Source organism: Neomonachus schauinslandi, chromosome 5, assembly GCF_002201575.2.
Source record: "Neomonachus schauinslandi chromosome 5, ASM220157v2, whole genome shotgun sequence".
In the NCBI taxonomy this organism is placed as follows: Eukaryota; Metazoa; Chordata; class Mammalia; order Carnivora; family Phocidae; genus Neomonachus; species Neomonachus schauinslandi.
Genome location: NC_058407.1, coordinates 104,634,482 through 104,651,603, shown reverse-complemented (window position 1 = coordinate 104,651,603; position 17,122 = coordinate 104,634,482). Strand labels below are relative to the sequence as shown.

Here is a 17,122-nt window from a genome sequence, read left to right as displayed (position 1 = left end):
GTTGCTTAACCAACTGAGCCACCCAGGCGCCCTGGAAGACATTTTAATAGATAAAAAGGGAAAAGAGGAGTCCAGGGAAAAACAACTCAGAATCCATGAAAATAGAATCAGAGAAATAAGTAACACCATGAAACATTCCAATGTCAGTATTATTGGAATTCCTGAGGGAGTGGAGAGAGAGAGAAGACTAGAAGATATATTTGAGCAAATCCTACCTGAGAACTTCCCTAATCAGGGGAATGAAACAAACATTCGTGTCCTAGAGGCAGAGAGGACCCCTCCCAAGATCAAGGAAAACAGGCCAACACCCTGGCATGTAATAGTAAAACTCGCAAATCTTAGAATCAGGGAAACCATCTTAAGGGCCATTAGGGGGAAGAGATTCCTTACATACAGAGGGAGGAACATCAGAATAACATCAGACCTATCCACAGAGACCTGGCAAGCCAGAAAGGCCTGGCAAGACATATGCAGGGTACTAAATGAGAAGAACATGCAGCCAAGAATACTTTATCCAGCAAGGCTGTTATTTAGAATGGATGGAGAGATGCAGAGCTTCCAAGACCAGCAGAAACTGAAAGAATATGTGAGCACTAAGCCAGCCTTGCAAGAAATATTAAGGGGGGTTCTAGAAAGAAATATTAATGGGGGTTCTATCACCCCAAGAGTGATATACAACAGAAATTTACAGGGACAATCTTTAAAAACATTTTCACAGGCAACATGATGAAAATTAATTCATATCTTTCAATAATCACTCTCAACATGAATGGCCTAAATGGTCTCATAAAACGGCACAGGGTTGCAGATTGGATAAAAAGACAGGACCCACCCATGTGTTGTCTACAAGAGACTCATTTTGAACCTAAAGATACATCCAGACTGAAAGTGAAGGGTTGGAGATCCATCTTCCATGCCAATGGACCTCAAAAGAAAGCTGGGGTAGCAATTCTTATATCAGACAAATTAGATTTTAAACTAAAGACTGTAGTTAGAGACACAGAAGGACACTATATCATTCTTAAAGGGTTTATCCAACAAGAAGATCTAACAATTGTAAATATCTATGCCCCCAACAGGGGAGCAGCCATCTACATAAGCCAACTGTTAACCAAAATAAAGAGTCATATTGATAGCAATATGTTCATTGTAGGAGACCTCAATACTCCACTCTCAGCAATGGACAGATCATCTAAGCAGAAAATCAACAAAGAAACAAGAGCTTTGAATGACACACTGGACCAGCTGGACCTCATAGATATATAGAGAACATTCCACCCTAAAACAACAGAATACTCATTCTTCTCGAATGCACATGGAACTTTCTCCAGAATAGACCACATATTGGGCCACAGATCAGGTCTCACCTGATACCAAAATATTGAGATTATTCCCTGCATATTCTCAGACCACAATGCTTTGAAAGTGGAACTCAATCACAAGAAAAATTTGGCAGAAATTCAAACACTTGGAAGCTAAAGACCACTCTGCTCAACAATGTTTGGGTCAACCAGGAAATCAAAGAAGAATTTAAGCAATTCATGGAAACCAATGAGAACAAAAACACATCAGTCCAAAACCTATAGGATACTGCAAAGAAGGTCCTAAGGAGGAAATATATAGCCATCCAAGTCTCACTCAAAAAAATAAAAAAATTCTGAATTCACCAACGAACTCTACACCTTAAAGAACTAGAGAAAAAGCAACAAACGATGCCTAGGCCAAGCATTAGAAGAGAAATAATTAAGATTAGAGCAGAGATCAATGAATTAGAAACCAGAAACACAGTAGATCAGATCAACGCAACTAGAAGCTTGTTCTCTGAAAGAATAAATAAGATCAATAAACCACTGGCCAGACTTATCCAAAAGAAAAGAGAAAGGACCCAAATTAATAAAATTATGAATGAAAGGGGAGAGATCACGACTAACACCAAGGAAATAGACACAATTATTAGAAATTATTATCAACAACTATATGCCAATAAACTGAGCAATCTGGATGAAATGGATGCCTTTCTGGAAACTTATAAACTGCCAAGACTGAAACAGGAAGAAATTGACAACCTAAAGAGGCCGATAACCAGTAACGAGATTGAAGCAGTGATCAAAAACCTCCCAAAAAACAAGAGTCCAGGGCCTGATGGATTCCCTGGGGAATTCTACCAAACATTCAAAGAAGAAATAATACCTATTCTTCTGAAGCTGTTTCAAAAAATAGAAAAAGAAGGAAAGCTTCCACACTCATTCTATGAGGCTAGCATTACCTTAATCCCCAAACCAGGCAAAGACCCCATCAAAAAGGAGAATTTCAGACCAATATCCCTGACGAATATGGATTCCAAAATCCTCAACAAAATCCTAGCTAGTAGGATCCAACAATACATTATAAGGATCATCCACCACGACCAAGTGGGATTTAACCCCAGGATGCAAGGGTGGTTCAACATTCGCAAATCAATCAATGTGATAGAACACATTAGTAAGAGGAGAGAGAAGAACCATATGGTCCTCTCAATTGATGCAGAAAAAGCACTTGACAAAATACAGCATCCTTTCCTGATTAAAACTCTTCAGAGTATAAGGATAGAGGGAATATTCCTCACGTTCATAAAATCCATCTATGAAAAACCCACAGTGAATATCATCCTCAGTGGGGAAAAGCTGAGAGCCTTTCCCTTAAGATCAAGAACACGTCAACGATGCTCACTCTCGCCACTATTGTTCAACATAGTACTAGAAGTTGTAGCAACAGCAATTAGACAACAAAAAGGAATAAAATATATTCAAATTGGCAAAGAAGAAGTCAAACTCTCTCTTTTCGCAGACGACATGATACTTTATGTGGAAAACCTAAAAGACTCCACCCCAAATTACTAGAATTCATACAGCAATTCAGTAATGTGGCAGGATACAAAATCAATGCACAGAAATCAGTTACTTTCTTATACACTAACAATGCAACTGTAGAAAGAGAAATTAGAGAATGATTCCATTTACAATTACATCAAAAACCATAATATATCTCGGAATAAACCTAACCAAAGAGGTAAAGGATCTATACTCTAGGAACCACAGAACACTCATGAAAGAAATTGAAGAAGACACAAAAGGATGGAAAAACATTCCATGCTCATGGATCGGAAGAATAAACATTGTTAAATGTCTATGCTACCCAGAGCAATCTATACCTTCAATGCCATCCCGATCAAAATTCCAATGACATTTTTCAAAGTGCTGGAACAAACAATCCTAAAATTTGTATGGAATCAGAAAAGACCCTGAATTGCCAAGCAAATGTTGAAAAAGAAAATCAAAGCTGGGGGCATCACGTTGTTTGATTTCAAGCTCTATTACAAAGCTGTGATCACCAAGACAGCATGGTACTGGCACAAAAACAGACATATAGACCAATGGAACAGGATAGAGAACCCAGATATATGGTCAAATAATCTTCAACAAGGCAGGGAAAAAATAGGCAATGGGAAACAGACAGTCTCTTCAATAAATGGTGCTGGGAAAATTGGACAGCTACATGCAGAAGAATGAAACTGGACCATTCTCTAACACCATTCACAAAGATAAACTCAAAGTGGATGAAAGACCTCAATGTGAGACAGGAATCCATTAAAATCCTAGAGGAGAACATAGGCAGTAACCTCTTTGACATCAGCCACAGCAACTTCTTTCAAGATACATCTCCAAAAGCTAGTGAAAAAGCAAAAATATACTTTTGGGACTTCATCAAGATAAAAAGCTTCTGCACAGCAAAGGAAACAGTCAACAAAACTAAGAGCAACCCACAGAATGGGAGAAGATATTTGCAAATGACACTACAGATAAAGGGCTGGTATCCAAGATCTATAAAGAACTTCTCAAACTCAATACCCAAAAAACAAATAATCAAGTCAAAAAATGGGCAGAAGACATGAACAGACACTTCTCCAAAGAAGACATACAAATGGCTAACAGACGCGTGAAAAAATGTTCATCATCATTAGTCATCAAGGAAATTCAAATCAAAACCACATTGAGATACCACCTTACACCAGTTAGAATGGCAAAAATGGACAGGGAAAGAAACAACAAATGTTGGAGAGGTTGTGGAGAAAGGGGAACCCTCTTACACTGTTGGTGGGAATGCAAGTTGGTACAGCCACTTTGGAAAACAGTGTGGATGTTCCTCAAGAAATTAAAAATAGAGCTACCCTATGACCCAGCAATTGCACTCCTGGGTATTTACCCCAAAGACACAGATGTAGTGAAAAGAAGGGCCATATGCACCCCAATGTTCATAGCAGCAATGGGAATATTACTCAGCCATCAGAAAGGATGAATACCCAACTTTTACATCAACATGGATGGGACTGGAGGAGATTATGCTAAGTGAAATAAGTCAAGCGGAGAAAGTCAATTATCATATGGTTTCACTTATTTGTGGAACATAGGAATAGTATGGAGAACATTAGGAGAAGGAAAGGAAAAATGAAGGGGGGAAATCAGAGGGAGAGATGAACCATGAGAGACTATGGACTCTGAGAAACAAACAGGGTTTTAGAGGGGAGGGGGATGGGAGGAGGGGTTAGCCTGGTGATGGGTATTAATAGAGCATGCACTGCATGGAGCACTGGGTGTTATACGAAAACAATGGATCGTGGATCACCACATCAAAAACTAATGATGTATTGTATGGTGACTAACATAACATAATAAAATTTTAAAAATTAAAAAAATAATAAAAATAAAAATTGATTCCTAGTGAATAAATCTTTGCAGAAGATATTAATAAACAATGTGTGTAATTCCTTCTATACCATTAGTTGTAAAATTTCCCCCAAATGTAATCAGGTATAAATGCCTTAAAATGTTTTAAGATGCTCTAAGTTTACTAACTGAAGCAAAAATACAGGTATAATTTTTCTGTTTCTATACCTATGTAGCGATTACTTTTCATACACACTTTACTGAATCTACACGTTTAGTAATTTTAACTTATTGGAACAGAATCAGTAGAAGTTGCCCCCTTCCCTCTTTTGTGTTTAACTGTAGCTTTTTTCCATAGCATGTGTTATAGAGCAACCTGCAGGATGCTAAAATTCTCATGTTCATTTTTCAACTGCCAACGATTTGTATAATGTTTCCTGAATGATTCCAAACAGTGAAGCTCTTGCATATTAATCTAAAAAAAAATGCCCAAAATATGGTTTCAGTGCTTTAAATACAGAGTGCACACTGTGTTCTGCTGCAGAGCCATGTATCCTAATCTGTTAGTCTCCTTAAAAGTGTGCTATCTACCTCCCCATAGAGTTTATGAGCATTTCCTTAATAAATACATTTTACCGGGCAACATCTACTCTCTTCAGGCAGATCATCATGTTTTCAAAACTGAGAGAATGAAAATTTCAGGGTAGTGTAGAACTATTCATTCTGTGCAGATTAACAGCAGACACCTGCAAATATTTGCAAATATGAGCTCAGTTATAATTCTCCCTATGGAAGTTTGAAACATAGGGTAGCCTAAATCATAACAGTGTGTGAGTGACAAGGGCATTTCATTATTGTGAACAAGTATTAATTTAATTTAATTTTTTTTCAAGTATTAATTTTAGATACACGTAAGTTTGATGAGTAGCCATCAACAAATGCCACATCATTGTAGTTCTCTTTTTATTCATTCTAGGCTTTGCTAAAGATTGTATTTATTGGAGTAAAGGAAAGAGATGTACTGGAAAAAGACCCACATTTTCAAACTAAAAAAATCAATCAATAGTATTTCCTGTCAATACCCAAAGACCTTCAACTCAGAAAACTTATATATCTAACTTTTCAAGTTTAGGGAAAAATTAAAATAATACAGCTATTTTGCTAATCCCTTTCCCAGATATTTGATGTGTGTATGTGTGTGTGTATATAATAGAGAGAGAGAAAGAGAGAGAATCTGTGGTGGGAATTCTGCTTTTTAACATTTTGTATGAATTTGCTCTTGCATTTCATTTTCTCTTTTAACTCTTAATTGTGACTCTGTTTGCCATTTACTTTAATCCATATTTAACCCATGAAAAAGTCCTAGAGAAAACCTCCTGTAATGCATGTCCTAGAACTTAACTAATTTAATAAGATATTTGTCTTAAGAACTGGTTTTCAAGGTTGAAGAAAGTCTTTCTTTTGTTCACTTACACAATTTGCAATGTTTTGGGTTTAATTAAGTGACACAACAAATTGACCAGGGTGATCAGAAGGGTTTTGATCCAAATTATTGGAATGGAAATTCTACTTTGTTCTCCCAGTAAGTTAGAAGCCAGAATCTTTCGCCATTAGATCTGACAATAGGAATTTACTCTATACCCCCTGATATAGCTTGTAAGGAGCAACAGGCCAGGGTGTATGTGACCAGAGGTTATAACACTCTCATTCATTATGCTGTAGTCATGAATCTGCCTGTTAGACAAACTCCATCCATCCATTTAGCTGTCATTCCAACCATGAATGTAATGTTATTATAGTGAGGGCCAAGTCCACTGCTCATGCCAGATATTGTTAGGAATTCAATCCATCCTATGTATGAACATTGACTCCTTCAAACAACAAGATTTTGAGTGAATTACATATTGAGTGGTGAGTTTTCTTGGCATTTAATTATCCAGCTCAAAGAAACATACTTCCCTAATTGTTCCTGAGGTTATTGCCTAGCACATAAATAAAAGGAATTTTGTGAAGAAATGGTATGATATTGGCAGCTGTAAAAAACACTTCAAGTTATTGTAATGTCTCTTTTAGTGTTGTTTTTTCTTATTCTTAATTTCTATATGTCAGTAAAAATTGACCATCTTTTAGATATGATATCTTTAGGTAAAATTATAGGGAAATAAATCATAACAAAAGATATATCTATTTTTACTTTTATGTATTATATTATAATCCTTGTCCACGTATTTATATTAAAACATGACTACAGGGGCACCTGGGTGGCTCAGTTGGTTGGGCATCTGCCTTCGGCTCGGGTCCTGATCTCAGGGTCCTGGGATTGAGCCCCACATCAGGCTCCCTGCTCAGCGGGGAGCCTGCTTCTCCCTCTCCTGCTCCCCCCGCTTATGTTCCCTCTCTCGCTGTCTCTCCCGCTCTGTCAAATAAATTAAAATAAAAAAAAAAAAACATGACTACAAAGATAGTAGCAAACATTGCTTCTTTTCTTTTCTTTAAGTAGTCATAGCTAGAATTTGTACCCCTGGTCCATTGAATCACATATGTGGGATCAATTTTTCCCTCTCAAAAATTATGTGTTGTAAGTGAGGAAAGGACTGAATGGTTATTCTCATTGCTTTTGTTCAGATCTTTCTCACACTTAAAAAGGAGCTGACTGGTTATAAGAAAACCACCACCTTTTCTATCTGGCCTTTTGAAAAAGTCTAGCTCCCTTAGGTAAGAATGTGAGTTCCTTATGTCTATTCCTACATTTTATCTTCAGCCTTATTGACAACTCTACAATCTACCCTCCCAATGTGACCTCTTCTCTCTCCCTGAACCCCACATGTCTTGGCTGGTACTGGCTCATCTACTCTGGATGCCTTCCTTCCATATCTCTTGCCACTGAACATTACCTCCCCATGACTTATTTATTTTACAACTGGAAGTTTGTAACTCTTAATTCCCTTCACCCATATCACTTACCTCCTACCCTCTTCCTCTGGCAACCACCAATCTGTACTCTGTACCTATGAATTCATTGTTCTAGGTTCTACATATAAGTTAGATCACACAGTATTTGTCTTTCTCTGCCTGACTTATTTCACATAGAATAATGTTCTCAAAGCACACCCGTGTTGTTGCAAATGGCAGGGTTTCTTTCATTTTTATGGCTGAATGATATTTCATTATATAAATTATATACATTATATATGTTACATATATAATATATAAATTGTATACATTATATATACATATACTTGTATAAACATGTGTATATATATTATGTATGTATACATTATATACTATATTAACTATATATATTTATATACATTATATAAAATTATATCAATTGATATATTATCTATAATCTTTTATATATCACATTTTCCTTATCCATTCATCCACTGTTGGACACTCAAGTTGTTTCCATGTTTTGGCTATTGTAAATAATGCTGCAATAAACATGGGGGTGACAATATCTTTTCAAGATAGTGATTTTGTTTCCCTCATATAAATATTCTAAAGTGAAATTGTTGAATCATATGGTAGTCTTATTTTAAAATTTTTGAGGAACCTCTGTAATATTTTCCATAATACCCACACAAATTTACATTCCCATCAACAGTGCACAAGGATCCCCTTTTCTCCACAGTCTTGGCAATATTTATTATGGTCTTGTCTTTTTTATATTATAAGCCATTCTAACAGGCAGTAGGTTATATCTCATTGTGGTTTTGAATTGCACTTCCCTGATGATTAGCAATGTTGAGCACCTTTGCATGTACCTGTTGGTTATTTATATATCTTCTTTGGAAAAATGTCTATTAAGGTTCTGTGCCCAATTTTTTTCTTTTTAAAATATGGAATGCTTCATGTATTTGCATGTCATCCTTGCACAAGGGCCATGCTAATCTTCTCTGTATCATTTCAACTTTAATATAGATACTACTGAAGTGAGTACACCTCTACCCATTTTTTAATTAGGTCATTTTTGCTTTTTTTTCTATTGAGTTGTGTGAGTTATTTACGTATTTTGGTTGTTAACCACTTATTATATATATGGTTTGCAAATATTTTCTTCAATTATATGGTTGCCTTTTCATTTTGTTCATGGTTTTTAAACATTTCTTAAAAAGAAAACTTGTAACTCTTTATAGCAAGGATACATAATCAAATTTTTATTAAGCTCATTAATTTTTAGTTTTCCAGAGTCACCCAAATAACAATTAACAAACAGTCCAACTCACTTAAAATAGTACCATTTAATATAATATGGTTTTATGTAATGTAGTTCAATTAGCAATAATTGAACCTCAGATAAACCTCATTGGCTATGATACTGCCACTGTGCATAGCTGTAGTTCAAAATAGGTTGGCAAAATTATCCTCTACCAATCTATAATTCCAAAAAAATTACATTTTTATTACTAAGAAAGTTGTATAATTTGACAATAGGATTTAAAAGTCTTGAAAATTAAGATTCATTTTACATTGTAATTTCAGTCATTTCATTAACATTTCTATTTTTGGCCTTTCTAACCTCTGAGACCATCTTTGATAAACTTCCTATGCAACTTCATAGTGTTATGATTCCAGGGTTACCAGGAAAAAATAGAAAAAAAAACACCCCTACAATTACTTAATACAATCTGTGAGTGCATTTGTGCATTTTCTTAGATACCTTACCCTAATCCTTAGAACTCTCATGATCCTTAGAGGTTAAGTATTAGATATTCTTGACTAATGCAAACAACAGGAAAGAATGAGAGTGTGCTCCCAAATTCATAATATTTAGCAACACTGTGAATTCTAATTAGATACTAAGGAGGATTTTACAGAACACATGATGGCTTTCCTATGAGTTTAGGTGGCTTTATCATTTATGTGACTGTAAAATATTTTATGATCCCCCAAAACAAATAATCCAGTTAAGAAATGGGCAAAAGACATGAAGAGACATTTTTCCAAAGAAGACATACAGATGGCTAACAGACATATGAAAATGCTCAACATCACTCATCATCAGGGAAATACAAATGGAACTACAATGAAATATCACCTCATACCTGTCAGAATGGCTACAATTAATGACACAGAAACAATGGAGTTGGCAAAGATGTGGAGAAAGGGGAACCCTCTTACACTGTTGCTGGGAATGCAAACTGGTGCAGCCTCTTTGGAAAACAATATAGAGGTTCCTAAAAAAGTTAAAAATAGAACTACCCTATGACCCAGCAATTGCACTACTAGGTATTTATCCAAAGGATTAAAAAAAAAAATGGTGATTTGAAGAGACACATGCACACTGATGTTTATAGCAGCATTATCAATAATAACCAAACTATGGAAAGAACTGAAATGTCCACCAACTGATTAATGGATAAAAGAGATGTGGTATATATATATACAATGGAATATTACTCAGCCATCAAAAAGAATGAAATCTTGCCATTTGCAATGAAATGGATGGACTAGAGTGTACTATGCTAAGTGAAATCCGTCAGTCAGAAAAAGACCAATACCATATGATTTCACTTATATTTGGAATTTATGAACATAGGGGAAGGGGGGAGAGAGGGGGGCAAACTGTAAGAGACTCTTAACTATTCAGAACAGACTGAGGGTTGATGGAAGGGAGGTCAGTGGGGAATGGACTAAAAGGGTAATGGGTATTAAGGAGGACACTTGTTGTGATAAGTACTGGCTGTTATATATAAGTGATGAATCACTAAATCCTACTCCTGAAACCAATATCACATTATCTGTTAACTAACTCAAATATAAATAAAAATTTGAAACAACAACAACAAAATTTTCTGATCCAATCAGATTTAAAATGTTATTAATGAAACCCTTTATAAACTCAGTCTGGGATGAACTACAATAATTTGTTAGAATCTAGGCTACTTCTGTTTTTAGCTTCCAAATGAAAAGATACTCAACATCATTTGTTATTAAGAAATTATAATTAGAATAACACTGATAAGACACTACATACATATTAAAATGGCAAAAAACCAAAACCAAAACCAAAAACCTGACAATGCCATTTCTGGAGAGGATGTGAAGCAATAGGAGCTCTCATTCATTGCTGATGGGAATGCACAATGCTACAACTACTGTGAAAGACAGTTTGACAGTTTCCTACAATGTTAAAAATAGTCTTACCACATATTTCAGCAATCACATTTCTAAGTAATTACCAACTGGTTTGGAACCTTATATCAACAGAATAGCAGACACACAAATGTTTATTGAAGCTTTGCTCATAATCAACCAAAACTAAAAGCAACCAAGATATCCTTCAATGAGTAAATGGGTAAATAAGCAATGGTGTCTTCATACAATGGATGGAGTAAAGATATGAGAAAATAAATGTATTACAAATATCAGAAACAATCTCACATGAAGGCAGTATGGAAATATTGTGCTAACATAAGAAATTTTGGAAATTAGTGCATTTTGTAAGTCTATGGGCACAAGGGATTATTCATACAGTCTAGTTAATGAAGCTCATTTCCACAGGGTTATGAGTTAACAATTTTGAAACTATTATACACATATCTGGAATTTAACAAGTAAGTTAATGGATGGTTGGTGATAAGAATTGAATTTCTCACTCTTGTAGTTAGAGATAAGGAACAAGAAGAGACTAAAATGATCTATGAGTAATGAATTAGAGTGTAGACATTAGTATGGATTCATATTTAGCTTAATGTAAATATAAATTAGTTACAAATAAATATATTTTAAAATATGTTTATATATGCAGGTTGATACACACATTTAAATCCTCGCTGTGTCAACTGAGAAGGCCTAGAATAATTGATACCCAATGGTGACAAGTACACTTAGCAACCAGATTTTGACTTCTAATATCATTATCTGAGAAAGGAACCAGGTCTCTGGAGAAATAGCTTATTCTGGGACTAGACAGGTATGCAAAAGATAAGCCTGCATCATCTTGTAGTGTTAGAAAGGGAAAAGTGCTCAAAAGAACAGCAAAAATAAACACATACAATGATGAAGATATATCAGACAGATACAGGATCTAACTGAAAGATCTTTCAAATGCCAAAGCTGGAAACATTTGAGGAAGGAAATAAATAAAGTAGTATTGATTATAACCCAAAATATAAATCTATAATCTCCCTGAGTCCTTACTGACATAAATAATTGAATAAACTTAAAACTGCAAGAGAATAAACAAATGTCCAGTGGAAAAGATGTCTAAGTACTTTATGTAGATACTCTTCCCTGAAGGAAGTGGAGCATTACTTAAGTGGGGTTGTACATACTGGCTCTCTTCCAAAGAGAACAGTATGGAAATGGAGAAACAAAAGACTAACTTTACTGTGGAAAAATCTACAAATCTGTCAGGCCAAATGATCAAAGTTAACTTTAAATTAAATTTAGAAATACCATTCTAATACAAGATGTTAATAATAGAGAAAACTTAGTGTGGGATAAAAGGGAACTATCTTTATTATCTTTGCAATAATTCTGTAAACTGTTCTAAAATAAAATTTCTCTAAAACTTGAAAACATGCTAAAAATGGTCCCAGATACACCTACTTAATGTAACATTTATTAATAAATTTCTACTATGCAAAAAATTTTTTAAAGGTTTTATTTATTTATTTGGCAGAGAGAGAGCAGGAGAGCACAAGCTGGGGGAGCATCAGAAGGAGAGGAAGAGGCAGCTTCCAACTGAGCAGGGAACCCTATGTGGGGCTCGATCCCAGGACCCTGAGACCATGACCTGAGCAGTCACTTAACCAACTGAGCACCCAGGCGCCCCTACTAAGCAAAAATTTGATGAAAATCCTAAACTATATATTTTCTAAAACTACTGAACCATAATAAAACAGAAAAAGTAAAATTTATTTCAAATTTATAAAACTGCCATATCATTTTGTTCAAGTTGTTGACAGATATTCCACACCTGAATATCTCTTTAAATATTTTGGGGATCTAAAACCAAAACATTTTCTAAATTTATTAAAGACTATGCTGATGATATTCCCATTTAACTCTCTTGACTATAAGTAGAATTAAAAGGCAATTGAAACAGACTGAATCTCTATAAGTGCCTTTCATTACATAAATAACAGGTGACAACTAGATTTTATAGATTTGAACATAAAAAAAAAAAATTCCCAACAAATGAAAGTCCAGGGACAGACAGCTTCACAGGTGAATTCTACCAGACATTTAAAGAGAAGTTAATACTTATTCTTCTCAAACTATTCAAAAAAATAGAAAACAAAGAAAAACTTCCAAATTCATTCTCTGAAGCCAGGTTTACCCTGATACCAAAACCAGATAAAGACTCCACTCAAAAAGAGAACTGCAGGGGCTCCTGCATGGCTCAGTTGGTTAAGCGTCTGACTCTTTATTTCAGCTCAGGTCTTGAGCTCAGAGTCATGAGTTCAAGCCCTGTGATGGGCTCCAGACTAGGCTTGGAGCCTACAAGAAAAAAAAAAAAAAAAGATATATATAGAGAGAACTACATTCCAAAATCCCTGATGAACATGGTTGCAAAAATTCTCAATAAAATACTAGCAAACCAAATCCAACAATACATTAAAAAGATCATTCACCATGACCAAATGGATTTTATTCCTGGCTTGCAAAGTGGTTCAGTATTCACAAATCAATCAACGTGATGCACGACATTAATAAAAGAAATGATAAGAACCATATTATCTTTTCAATAGATTTGGAAAAAGCATTTGACAAAGTACAACATCCATTCATAATAAAAACCCTCAACAAAGTAGGTTTAGAGGGGACATACCTCAACATAATAAAGGCCATATACAAAAAAACCCATAGCTGACATCATCTTCAGTGGGGAAAAACTGAGAGATCAGGAACAAGACAAGAATGTCCACTCTCACCACTTTTATTCAACATAATACTGGAAATCCTAGCTACAGCAATCAGACAACAAAAAGAAACAAAAAGCATCCAAATTGGTAAGGAAGCAGTAAAATTTTCACTATTTGCAGATGATGTGATAGTTATATAGAAAACCTAAAAAACTCCACCAAAAACCTGATAGAACTGATACACGAATTCAATAAAATTGCAGGATACAAAATCAATGTACAGAAATCTGTTGCATTTGTATACACCAATAATGAAGGAGCAGAAAGAGAAATTTTTTAAAAATTCCATTTACAATTACAACCAAAATAATAAGATACCTAGGAATAAACCTAACCAAAGAGGTAAAAGATCTGTACTCTAAAAACTATAAAACACTGATGTAAGAAATTGAAGATGACATAAAGAAATGGAAAAAAATATTTCATGCTCATGGATTTGAAGAACAAATATTGTTAAAATGTTGACACTACCCAAAGCAATTTACACATTTAATGCAATCCCTATCAAAATAACACAAGCATTTTTAACAGAGCTAGAACAGTTTTTGTATGGAAATTTGTATGGAACCAGAAAAGACCCTGAATAACCAAAGCAATCTTGAAGAAGAGCAGCAAAGCTGGAAGCATCACAATTCCAGACTTCAAGTTATATTACAAAGCTGTAATAATCAAAACAGTATAGTACTGGCACAAAAATACACACACAGATGGATGGAACAGAGTAGAAAACCCATAAATGAACCCACAACTCTATGATCAATTGTTCTTTGACAAAGCAGGGAAGAATATCCAATGGTAAAAGGACAGTCTCTTCAACAAGTGGTGTTGGGAAAACTGGACAGCAGCATGTAAAAGAATGAAATTGAACTACTTTCTTACATCATACACAAGAATTAAATTCAAAATGTATGAGAGACCTAAATGTGAGACAGGAAAACACAGGCATTCTCCTCCATAACAAATTTCTGTTAACTAATTGGAATTTAAATAAACACTTATTCAATATTAAAAAATAATAAACACTTATTCAATATTTAAAAAATAAAAATAAAGTTTTTCAATGCCTATGGTTTTAAAAAAAGCAAACACAGTGACTGCACACTTGGATCAGAATTAATACTAATTTTCATAAAATGATATTGATATTCATTAATCAGAATTTATGTTACTTTGGCAAAACTAATGAATTTCTGAGTTAAATAAAAGCTCTAGAGAATTTATATTCTCTGACCATTCACTTAATCAAGACAAGTCTCTTGGAATAAACCCTTTTTAGAGACTTCTTAATAAGTAAATATCCAAAGTAGCTAATGAATAAACAATCTCCTCTGCTCTTGGAATAAGCATTTAAATTGTAATTGCTAATAAAGTAGGCATTGCTATTAGAGTGAAAATATTTTAATTATGTTCATTTGAAGATGTGATGCCAGGGTTGATCAGGAGATTTAGAAAGAGTGATATTTTATTATTTTACAGGTATATGTGTTCCTTTTCCTTTGCTCTTTCTCCTTCCTTTCTTTCTGTCTGTCATATCTCTAGAGATCCTAATTTCCAGGAGGTCATATTGGTTTGACTGTCCAGTATGTTAGTAATGGGACTTTAATCCTTTTATAGATTTTAGTGGCAGTCACTTCAGGCTATCCTCAGTCTTTAAGTTACTATTGAATGATGAATCTGTTTACATATTATACTGGAAGGGTCTACATCCTCAGATAACTATTTTCAAAGAATGGTTCTTGTCTGGAGTATGTACTCTGACACAATATCTTGAGCACTTTTCATCCACACTTAGCCTCATTTCACTCAAATTGTGATCTAGTGAGGTACTGCTACCATTTTTTGCTTTAGTCATGCCACCAAGAAAGCTGTTACTTTGTCTTGGTTATGCCATTATTCTTGCATTCTCTTCCTTAATGAGGATCTATTATAGAAAGAAGGAAGAGAGAGGAGAGTATTTGAGCACCAATAATTTGTACATTAATTTTGTGATGCTGATGTTATTAGTAACTTCTGTTTTGCAGGTGACAAAACTTTGATTTTAGAAAGGTTAGATAATTCACCCAAAGTGAAGAATTTTGTGCACTTTTCTCATATCTTGATAAATATAGACTGATTTCATTACATGTTTTTCTGCTTGACAATGTTACTGACATTGTAATCTGTAAACTTTTTTTAGTAAACTTTTCAACAAGTATTTTTAAGCAAATTTTCAACATTTTTTTTTGTAATTATACCAGCTATTATTACAGGCACAGGGCATAGGAAAAACAAAAACAAATAAACAAACAAAGACTCTGCCCTCCTCTACAGTTTACTAATCCAAAAACCCAAATCAAAGCAAAACAAAATACAGAAAGAACTACTTGGTATTTATTATGTTTAGAAAAATTCATGATAGGAAATGAGTCAAGGATGATTCAAGTTTCTGGCTTGAATAGTTGGATAGATAATAATACAATGTTAAAAAAAAAAAAGTAAAGGACTCATTTTGTTTGGTTTGTTTGTTCACAATTTATTTATTTAAGTCCTTAACTCAATATTAATGTACTTGTGAGATTTGGTGAAATGCTTTTTTGTATTGCGACAACTGAATCTTCTTTGAGATAAATCAAATTACTATATGATCTTGACTTTCACATCCAGTTCGTTTCTACAGATCTGTGTTTGTTTCACTTAAACACTGATTTTTAAAAATCCTATTATTTCTTATGATGGTTCTGTTTATTTTGTATTGAAAAAATGCACATAAGTTTATTTCCAACTCCCATCTTCTAAATACTTGACATAGTTTATCTCATTCTTGCCTAAACTTATGTTTGCAACTGCATCTCCACAAATATTTCACTCCTCAAACCAAATATAACTTCCTAGAGTTATTGGTTGGATAACCTGTCAGGAAGCAAAAGAAAAGAGAAGTTTAGGAGAGGAAACTTGTCTTATGAGATTATTGATTCCAGATGTTCCAATTACTTCTTTTGGGGACTTTATTGACCTAAGTTATACAAATCCTCCTCTATAAATTCTTAGTCAGGTTGGCAAAGACTGTATTCTGTTTCTCCCTAAACACCTTTATAAACTTTTAGTAGAGTTCACACCTAACAGAGGAGGGAGCAAAAATGTCATGGTCACATTAAAAGTTACAAAGTTTTAAAAAGCCAAAAAAAAAAAAAAAGACAAAATTAACTTACTGAATCCTTGTCCACTGAGAGTTAGGGTATGTCAATACAGCACAGTATTCTAGAGCATTTCATGGTTTTTTTTTTTTTCCTTTCTTTTTCATAGAGCAGTAAACCATTCTGCAAATTAAATTTAATTGAAATGATTCTTAATTATACCTCCAATCTTAAAATTTTTACTGTTATCTCAAAACTAGCCTCTTCAATGCTCTTCCTCCCTGCATTTTATTAGAAACTTCAAGAAAAGTAGAGAAAACACATTTTAAATAATCCTCAGCACATTTATTTTAAATAAAATGGGTCTGCTACTTAATTCTACATATCTCATATGTAATTAAATCTGGGGCAATAATGTTGTCTTATTTCT

At 34.2% G+C, this 17,122-nt stretch overlaps 1 non-coding gene across 1 annotated transcript; it reads right to left on the bottom strand.

Moving 5' to 3' along the window:
• Nucleotides 1–8,539: 8,539 nt before the first annotated feature.
• LOC123324935 lies at nt 8,540–8,646 on the bottom strand. Its single transcript, XR_006540113.1, has one exon. It is a non-coding gene; the product is annotated as a U6 spliceosomal RNA (small nuclear RNA).
• Between the last annotated feature and the right edge of the window lie 8,476 nt (nt 8,647–17,122).